The following is a 10584-nucleotide window of genomic DNA, read 5'->3' on the forward strand; positions in this document are numbered from 1 at the left end:
CAGTGTTGAGTCTATGGGCAGTGTTGAGTCTATGGGGCAGTGTTGAGTCTATGGTGCAGTGTTGAGTCTATGGTGCAGTGTTGAGTCTATGGTGCAGTGTTGAGTCTATGGTGCAGTGTTGAGTCTATGGGTGGCAGTGTTGAGTCTATGGTGCAGTGTTGAGTCTATGGGGCAGTGTTGAGTCTATGGGGCAGTGTTGAGTCTATGGGGCAGTGTTGAGTCTATGGGGCAGTGTTGAGTCTATGGGCAGTGTTGAGTCTATGGGGCAGGGTTGAGTCTATGGGCAGTGTTGAGTCTATGGGGCAGTGTTGAGTCTATGGGGCAGTGTTGAGTCTATGGGTAGTTTTGAGTCTATGGGGCAGTGTTGAGTCTATGGGCAGTGTTAAGTCTATGGGGCAGTGTTGAGTCTATGGGGCAGTGTTGAGTCTATGGGGCAGTGTTGAGTCTATGGGGCAGTGTTGAGTCTATGGGGCAGTGTTGAGTCTATGGGGCAGTGTTGAGTCTATGGGGCAGTGTTGAGTCTATGGGGCAGTGTTGAGTCTATGGGGCAGTGTTGAGTCTATGGGGCAGTGTTGAGTCTATGGGGCAATGTTGAGTCTATGGGGCAGTGTTGAGTCTATGGGGCAGTATTGAATCTATGGGGCAGTGTTGAGTCTATGGGGCAGTGTTGAGTCTATGGGCAGTGTTAAGTCTATGGGGCAGTGTTGAGTCTATGGGGCAATGTTGAGTCTATGGGGCAATGTTGAGTCTATGGGGCAGTGTTGAGTCTATGGGGCAGTATTGAGTCTATGGGGCAGTGTTGAGTCTATGGGGCAGTGTTGAGTCTATGGGCAGTGTTGAGTCTATGGGCAGTGTTGAGTCTATGGGTGGCAGTGTTGAGTCTATGGTGCAGTGTTGAGTCTATGGGTGGCAGTGTTGAGTCTATGGGGCAGTGTTGAGTCTATGGGTGGCAGTGTTGAGTCTATGGGCAGTGTTGAGTCTATGGGTGGCAGTGTTGAGTCTATGGGGCAGTGTTGAGTCTATGGTGCAGTGTTGAGTCTATGGTGCAGTGTTGAGTCTATGGGTGGCAGTGTTGAGTCTATGGTGCAGTGTTGAGTCTATGGGTGGCAGTGTTGAGTCTATGGGTGGCAGTGTTGAGTCTATGGGTGGCAGTGTTGAGTCTATGGGTGGCAGTGTTGAGTCTATGGGTGGCAGTGTTGAGTCTATGGGTGGCAGTGTTGAGTCTATGGGTGGCAGTGTTGAGTCTATGGGTGGCAGTGTTGAGTCTATGGGTGGCAGTGTTGAGTCTATGGGTGGCAGTGTTGAGTCTATGGGGCAGTGTTGAGTCTATGGGGCAGTGTTGAGTCTATGGGTGGCAGTGTTGAGTCTATGGGTAGTTTTGAATGGTCTATGGTACAAACACAAAATTATAAAAGTCTGCAAATCTGAGCCGCATAGCCGAACACTCAGACGAGACCGCGATAAAATCTCGCTACAAAATTCGCTTCTAAAATTAAAAAAAAATTAAAGTTTTAAAATCGGATGTGACGTCACCATCGAATCGTGAACTCGCTGCGCGCGCGCGCGACCCTTGACATACCGGAAGTAGTTCCTATTTAAATAAAAAAAAACATTTCTAAACACTTTTTTGGTTTAAAAAAATAAAACGAATTTAATAGCGAAAGCGTTCAAATCAGAGTCACGATATAAAGCGACGAAGCTCGATTAATTTAAATCTTTGTTAAAATTAAAAGTTAATAAAAACATGAAAAAAAATATGTTAATTTGGTGACCCGGAAGTTGTTCGCGTGCGCGCGACCGAGGAAACCGACTTCCGCCATCGACTCGGCATGGAAGGTAACGCGCCCCTATTAATTAGTGGGATCAACTGTCAATTAATGAGATCCCCTATTAATTAGTGGGGTCCGCTGTTAGTGAGGCTCCCACAGGGTTCAGTGTTAATCGCTGAGACTCACAGAGCCAGACTGAGGCTCCCACAGGGTTCAGTGTTAATCGCTGAGGCTCACAGAGCCAGACTGAGGCTCCCACAGGGTTCAGTGTTAATCGCTGAGACTCACAGAGCCAGACTGAGGCTCCCACAGGGTTCAGTGTTAATCACTGAGGCTCACAGAGCCAGACTGAGGCTCCCACAGGGTTCAGTGTTAATCACTGAGGCTCACAGAGCCAGACTGAGGCTCCCACATGGTTCAGTGTTAATCACTGAGGCTCACAGAGCCAGACTGAGGCTCCCACAGGGTTCAGTGTTAATCACTGAGGCTCACAGAGCCAGACTGAGGCTCCCACAGGGTTCAGTGTTAATCTCTGAGGCTCACAGAGCCAGACTGAGGCTCCCACAGGGTTCAGTGTTAATCGCTGAGGCTCACAGAGCCAGACTGAGGCTCCCACAGGGTTCAGTGTTAATCACTGAGGCTCACTGAGCCAGACTGAGGCTCCCACAGGGTTCAGTGTTAATCACTGAGGCTCACAGAGCCAGACTGAGGCTCCCACAGGGTTCAGTGTTAATCACTGAGGCTCACAGAGCCAGACTGAGGCTCCCACAGGGTTCAGTGTTAATCACTGAGGCTCACAGAGCCAGACTGAGGCTCCCACAGGGTTCAGTGTTAATCTCTGAGGCTCACAGAGCCAGACTGAGGCTCCCACAGGGTTCAGTGTTAATCGCTGAGACTCACAGAGCCAGACTAAGGCTCCCACAGGGTTCAGTGTTAATCGCTGAGACTCACAGAGCCAGACTGAGGCTCCCACAGGGTTCAGTGTTAATCACTGAGACTCACAGAGCCAGACTGAGGCTCCCACAGGGTTCAGTGTTAATCACTGAGGCTCACAGAGCCAGACTGAGGCTCCCACAGGGTTCAGTGTTAATCACTGAGGCTCACTGAGCCAGACTGAGGCTCCCACAGGGTTCAGTGTTAATCACTGAGGCTCACAGAGCCAGACTGAGGCTCCCACAGGGTTCAGTGTTAATCACTGAGGCTCACAGAGCCAGACTGAGGCTCCCACAGGGTTCAGTGTTAATCACTGAGACTCACAGAGCCAGACTGAGGCTCCCACAGGGTTCAGTGTTAATCTCTGAGGCTCACAGTGCCAGACTGAGGCTCCCACAGGGTTCAGTGTTAATCTCTGAGGCTCACAGAGCCAGACTGAGGCTCCCACAGGGTTCAGTGTTAATCACTGAGGCTCACAGAGCCAGACTGAGGCTCCCACAGGGTTCAGTGTTAATCTCTGAGGCTCACAGAGCCAGACTGAGGCTCCCACAGGGTTCAGTGTTAATCACTGAGGCTCACAGAGCCAGACTGAGGCTCCCACAGGGTTCAGTGTTAATCACTGAGGCTCACAGAGCCAGACTGAGGCTCCCACAGGGTTCAGTGTTAATCACTGAGGCTCACAGAGCCAGACTGAGGCTCCCACAGGGTTCAGTGTTAATCACTGAGGCTCACAGAGCCAGACTAAGGCTCCCACAGGGTTCAGTGTTAATCGCTGAGACTCACAGAGCCAGACTGAGGCTCCCACAGGGTTCAGTGTTAATCTCTGAGGCTCACAGAGCCAGACTGAGGCTCCCACAGGGTTCAGTGTTAATCACTGAGGCTCACAGAGCCAGACTAAGGCTCCCACAGGGTTCAGTGTTAATCTCTGAGGCTCACAGAGCCAGACTGAGGCTCCCACAGGGTTCAGTGTTAATCTCTGAGGCTCACAGAGCCAGACTAAGGCTCCCACAGGGTTCAGTGTTAATCTCTGAGGCTCACAGAGCCAGACTGAGGCTCCCACAGGGTTCAGTGTTAATCACTGAGACTCACAGAGCCAGACTGAGGCTCCCACAGGGTTCAGTGTTAATCTCTGAGGCTCACAGAGCCAGACTGAGGCTCCCACAGGGTTCAGAGTTAATCACTGAGGCTCACAGAGCCAGACTAAGGCTCCCACAGGGTTCAGTGTTAATCTCTGAGGCTCACAGAGCCAGACTGAGGCTCCCACGGGGTTCAGTGTTAATCACTGAGGCTCACAGAGCCAGACTAAGGCTCCCACAGGGTTCAGTGTTAATCTCTGAGGCTCACAGAGCCAGACTGAGGCTCCCACAGGGTTCAGTGTTAATCTCTGAGGCTCACAGAGCCAGACTAAGGCTCCCACAGGGTTCAGTGTTAATCACTGAGGCTCACAGAGCCAGACTGAGGCTCCCACAGGGTTCAGTGTTAATCTCTGAGGCTCACAGAGCCAGACTGAGGCTCCCACAGGGTTCAGTGTTAATCACTGAGGCTCACAGAGCCAGACTAAGGCTCCCACAGGGTTCAGTGTTAATCTCTGAGGCTCACAGAGCCAGACTGAGGCTCCCACAGGGTTCAGTGTTAATCTCTGAGGCTCACAGAGCCAGACTGAGGCTCCCACAGGGTTCAGTGTTAATCTCTGAGGCTCACAGAGCCAGACTGAGGCTCCCACAGGGTTCAGTGTTAATTACTGAGACTCACAGAGCCAGACTGAGGCTCCCACAGGGTTCAGTGTTAATCACTGAGGCTCACAGAGCCAGACTGAGGCTCCCACAGGGTTCAGTGTTAATCACTGAGGCTCACAGAGCCAGACTGAGGCTCCCACAGGGTTCAGAGTTAATCACTGAGGCTCACAGAGCCAGACTAAGGCTCCCACAGGGTTCAGTGTTAATCATTGAGGCTCACAGAGCCAGACTGAGGCTCCCACAGGGTTCAGTGTTAATCACTGAGGCTCACAGAGCCAGACTGAGGCTCCCACAGGGTTCAGTGTTAATCACTGAGGCTCACAGAGCCAGACTGAGGCTCCCATAGGGTTCAGTGTTAATCACTGAGGCTCACAGAGCCAGACTGAGGCTCCCACAGGGTTCAGTGTTAATCTCTGAGGCTCACAGAGCCAGACTGAGGCTCCCACAGGGTTCAGTGTTAATCTCTGAGGCTCACAGAGCCAGACTAAGGCTCCCACAGGGTTCAGTGTTAATCACTGAGGCTCACAGAGCCAGACTAAGGCTCCCACAGGGTTCAGTGTTAATCACTGAGGCTCACAGAGCCAGACTAAGGCTCCCACAGGGTTCAGTGTTAATCACTGAGGCTCACAGAGCCAGACTAAGGCTCCCACAGGGTTCAGTGTTAATCACTGAGGCTCACAGAGCCAGACTAAGGCTCCCACAGGGTTCAGTGTTAATCGCTGAGGCTCACAGAGCCAGACTGAGGCTCCCACAGGGTTCAGTGTTAATTACTGAGACTCACAGAGCCAGACTGAGGCTCCCACAGGGTTCAGTGTTAATCACTGAGGCTCACAGAGCCAGACTGAGGCTCCCACAGGGTTCAGTGTTAATCACTGAGACTCACAGCCAGACTGAGGCTCCCACAGGGTTCAGTGTTAATCACTGAGGCTCACAGAGCCAGACTAAGGCTCCCACAGGGTTCAGTGTTAATCACTGAGACTCACAGAGCCAGACTGAGGCTCCCACAGGGTTCAGTGTTAATCACTGAGGCTCACAGAGCCAGACTGAGGCTCCCACAGGGTTCAGTGTTAATCTCTGAGGCTCACAGAGCCAGACTGAGGCTCCCACAGGGTTCAGTGTTAATCACTGAGGCTCACAGAGCCAGACTGAGGCTCCCACAGGGTTCAGTGTTAATCTCTGAGGCTCACAGAGCCAGACTGAGGCTCCCACAGGGTTCAGTGTTAATCACTGAGACTCACAGAGCCAGACTGAGGCTCCCACAGGGTTCAGTGTTAATCACTGAGGCTCACAGAGCCAGACTGAGGCTCCCACAGGGTTCAGTGTTAATCTCTGAGGCTCACAGAGCCAGACTGAGGCTCCCACAGGGTTCAGTGTTAATCTCTGAGGCTCACAGAGCCAGACTAAGGCTCCCACAGGGTTCAGTGTTAATCACTGAGGCTCACAGAGCCAGACTGAGGCTCCCACAGGGTTCAGTGTTAATCGCTGAGACTCACAGAGCCAGACTGAGGCTCCCACAGGGTTCAGTGTTAATCACTGAGGCTCACAGAGCCAGACTGAGGCTCCCACAGGGTTCAGTGTTAATCTCTGAGGCTCACAGAGCCAGACTGAGGCTCCCACAGGGTTCAGTGTTAATCGCTGAGGCTCACAGAGCCAGACTGAGGCTCCCACAGGGTTCAGTGTTAATCGCTGAGGCTCACAGAGCCAGACTGAGGCTCCCACAGGGTTCAGTGTTAATCGCTGAGGCTCACAGAGCCAGACTAAGGATCCCACAGGGTTCAGTGTTAATCACTGAGGCTCACAGAGCCAGACTAAGGCTCCCACAGGGTTCAGTGTTAATCACTGAGGCTCACAGAGCCAGACTGAGGCTCCCACAGGGTTCAGTGTTAATGGGGTTCAGTGTTAATGGGTGATGTTGTTGATGTTGTTGTTGTTGATGTTGTTGATGATGTTGTTGATGATGTTGATGATGTTGATGATGTTGATGTTGTTGATGTTGTTGTTGATGTTGTTGTTGATGTTGTTGATGATGTTGATGATGTTGATGATGTTGTTGATGATGTTGATGTTGTTGTTGTTGATGATGTTGTTGTTGATGATGATGTTGTTGATGATGTTGATGATGTTGTTGATGTTGTTGATGTTGTTGATGTTGTTGTTGTTGATGTTGTTGATGTTGTTGATGTTGTTGTTGATGTTGTTGATGTTGTTGATGTTGATGATGTTGATGTTGTTGTTGATGTTGTTGTTGATGATGTTGATGTTGTTGATGTTGTTGTTGATGATGTTGTTGATGTTGTTGATGTTGATGTTGTTGATGATGTTGATGTTGTTGATGATGATGTTGATGATGTTGATGTTGTTGATGTTGTTGATGTTGTTGATGTTGTTGATGATGTTGATGTTGTTGTTGATGTTGTTGTTGATGATGTTGTTGATGTTGTTGATGTTGTTGTTGATGATGTTGTTGATGTTGTTGATGTTGATGATGTTGATGATGTTGATGTTGTTGATGTTGTTGTTGATGTTGTTGATGTTGTTGATGTTGTTGTTGATGTTGTTGATGTTGTTGATGATGTTGTTGATGTTGTTGATGTTGTTGTTGATGTTGTTGATGTTGTTGTTGATGTTGATGATGTTGATGATGTTGATGTTGTTGATGTTGTTGTTGATGTTGTTGATGTTGTTGTTGATGTTGTTGATGTTGATGTTGTTGTTGATGTTGTTGTTGATGATGTTGTTGATGTTGTTGATGTTGTTGTTGATGTTGTTGTTGATGATGTTGTTGATGTTGTTGTTGATGTTGTTGATGTTGTTGTTGATGTTGTTGATGTTGTTGTTGTTGTTGTTGTTGTTGTTGTTTAGGCCTCAACTCAGAGAGTGTCCGTGCCGGGTGTAAGAAATGTGGATACCGTGAGTAGCAATCACACAAACTACCATCACCACCACCATCACTACCATCACCATCACCACTACCATCACTACTACCATCACCACTACCATCACCACTGCCATCACTACCATCACCACTGCCATCACTACCATCACTACTACCACTACTACCACTACCATCACTACCATCACTACTACTACCACTACTACTACACTACCACTATCATCACCACTGCCATCACCACTACTACACTACTACTACACTACTACCATCACCACTACCATCACTACTACTACACTACTACTACACTACTACTACACTACTACCATCACTACTACCATCACTACCATCACTACTACTACACTACTACCATCACTACTACCATCACTACCATCACTACTACTACACTACTACCATCACTACTACCATCACTACTACCACTACCATCACCACTACCATCACTACTACCATCACTACCATCACCACTACCATCACTACTACTACCACTACTACTACACTACTACTACACTACCATCACTACTACCATCACTACCATCACTACTACTACACTACTACCATCACTACCATCACTACCATCACTACTACTACACTACTACCATCACTACCATCACTACCATCACTACTACTACACTACTACCATCACTACTACCATCACTACTACCACTACCATCACCACTACCATCACTACTACCATCACTACCATCACTACCATCACCACTACCATCACTACTACTACCACTACTACTACACTACCATCACTACCATCACCACTACTACTACTACCATCACTACTACCATCACCACTGCCATCACTACCATCACCACCATCACTACCATCACTACCATCACTACTACCATCACTACTACACTACTACACTACCATCACTACTACTACACTACTACTACACTACCATCACCACTGCCATCACTACCATCACTACTACTACCACTACCATCACTACTACTACACTACCATCACTACCATCACCACTACCATCACTACTACTACACTACAATCACACACACTGCCATCACCACTACCATCACTGCCATCACTACTACCACTACTACCATCACTACTACCATCACTACTACCATCACCACTACCATCACTACTACCATCACTACTACTACCACTGCCATCACCACTGCCATCACTACCATCACTACTACTACCACTACAATCACACACACTGCCATCACTACCATCACTACCATCACCACTACCATCACTACTACTACACTACTATCACTAATACTACACTACTACCATCACTACTACTACACTACAATCACACACACTACCATCACTACCATCACTACTACTACACTACTACACTATCACTACTACTACACTACTACCACTAGCACTACTACTACACTACAAATACTACACTACTACTATTACACTACCACTACTACTACACTACTACACTACTACTGAGTGAGTAACTGACTGACTGACTGAGTGACTGAGTGACTGACTGAGTGACTGGGTGACTGAGTGAGTGAGTGACTGACTGAGTGACTGGGTGACTGAGTGAGTGAGTGACTGAGTGAGTGACTGACTGAGTGAGTGACTGACTGACTGAGTGAGTGAGTGACTGACTGAGTGACTGGGTGACTGAGTGAGTGAGTGAGTGACTGAGTGAGTGACTGACTGAGTGAGTGAGGGACTGACTGAGTGAGTGACTGAGTGAGTGAGTGACTGACTGAGTGAGTGAGTGACTGAGTGAGTGAGTGACTGAGTGAGTGAGTGACTGAGTGAGTAACTGAGTGGGTGGGTGGGTGGGTGAGTGAGTGACTGAGTAAGTGAGTGAGTGGGTGAGTGAGTGAGTGAGTGACTGACTGAGTGAGTGGGTGAGTGGGTGAGTGGGTGGGTGACTGAGTGACTGACTGAGTGAGTGGGTGAGTGGGTGAGTGGGTGAGTGGGTGGGTGACTGAGTGACTGAGTGGGTGAGTGGGTGGGTGAGTTGGTGGGTGGGTGGGTGAGTGACTGAGTGAGTGAGTGACTGACTGAGTGAGTGAGTGACTGAGTGAGTGACTGGGTGACTGAGTGAGTGACTGAGTGAGTGACTGAGTGACTGACTGACTGAGTAACTGACTGACTAAGTGACTGAGTGTCTCCACATTAACCCCCCGTGTCCCACCCCCCCCCCACCCAGCTGGTCACCTGACCTACGAATGCCGCAACTTTGTCCGTGTCGCCCCTCACAAGGACGTAGTCCTGGATGTGACTGACTGAGTGAGTGACTGAGTGACTGAGTGACTGAGTGGGTGAGTGGGTGAGTGAGTGACTGAGTAAGTGACTGAGTGACTGAGTGAGTGACTGAGTGGGTGACTGAGTGGGTGAGTGGGTGGGTGGGTGAGTGACTGAGTGAATGACTGAGCGACTGACTGAGTGAATGACTGAGTGACTGAGTGACTGAGTGAGTGAGTGAGTGAATGAGTGGGTGACTGAGTGGGTGAGTGGGTGGGTGGGTGAGTGACTGAGTGAATGACTGAGCGACTGACTGAGTGAATGACTGAGTGACTGAGTGAGTGACTGAGTGACTGAGTGAGTGACTGAGTGGGTGACTGAGTGGGTGAGTGGGTGGGTGGGTGAGTGACTGAGTGAATGACTGAGCGACTGACTGAGTGAATGACTGAGTGACTGAGTGAGTGACTGAGTGAGTGAGTGAATGAGTGGGTGACTGAGTGGGTGAGTGGGTGGGTGGGTGAGTGACTGAGTGAATGACTGAGCGACTGACTGAGTGAATGACTGAGTGACTGAGTGAGTGACTGAGTGACTGAGTGAGTGACTGTCCCACCCCCCTTGTCCCACCCCCTGTGTCCCACCCCCCGTGTCCCACCCCCTGTGTCCCACCCCCCCCCCACCCCCCCCCCCACCCAGCTGGTCACCTGACCTACGAATGCCGCAACTTTGTCCCTGCCGACCCTCACAAGGACGTAGTCCTGGATGTGACTGACTGAGTGAGTGACTGAGTGGGTGAGTGAGTGAGTGGGTGAGTGGGTGAGTGGGTGGGTGACTGACTGAGTGAGTGAGTGACTGACTGAGTGGGTGAGTGAGTGAGTGACTGACTGACTGACTGAGTGAGTGAGTGGGTGAGTGAGTGGGTGGGTGAGTGACTGAGTGACTGAGTGACTGAGTGGGTGAGTGGGTGAGTGGGTGGGTGGGTGAGTGAGTGACTGAGTGACTGACTGAGTGAGTGACTGAGTGAGTGTCTGAGTGAGT

At 49.8% G+C, this 10584-nt stretch overlaps 1 long non-coding RNA gene across 1 annotated transcript; it reads left to right on the forward strand.

The window, feature by feature from the left end:
• Positions 1 to 1586: 1586 nt before the first annotated feature.
• On the forward strand, positions 1587 to 9593 carry LOC144955494 (uncharacterized). Its single transcript, XR_013641691.1, has 3 exons — positions 1587 to 1836; positions 7301 to 7348; positions 9515 to 9593. It is a non-coding gene; the product is annotated as an uncharacterized LOC144955494 (long non-coding RNA).
• The last annotated feature ends 991 nt before the right edge of the window (positions 9594 to 10584 follow it).

The sequence above is a fragment of the Lampetra fluviatilis genome, unplaced genomic scaffold (genome assembly GCF_964198595.1).
Source record: "Lampetra fluviatilis unplaced genomic scaffold, kcLamFluv1.1 SCAFFOLD_614, whole genome shotgun sequence".
Taxonomy (NCBI): domain Eukaryota; kingdom Metazoa; phylum Chordata; class Hyperoartia; order Petromyzontiformes; family Petromyzontidae; genus Lampetra; species Lampetra fluviatilis.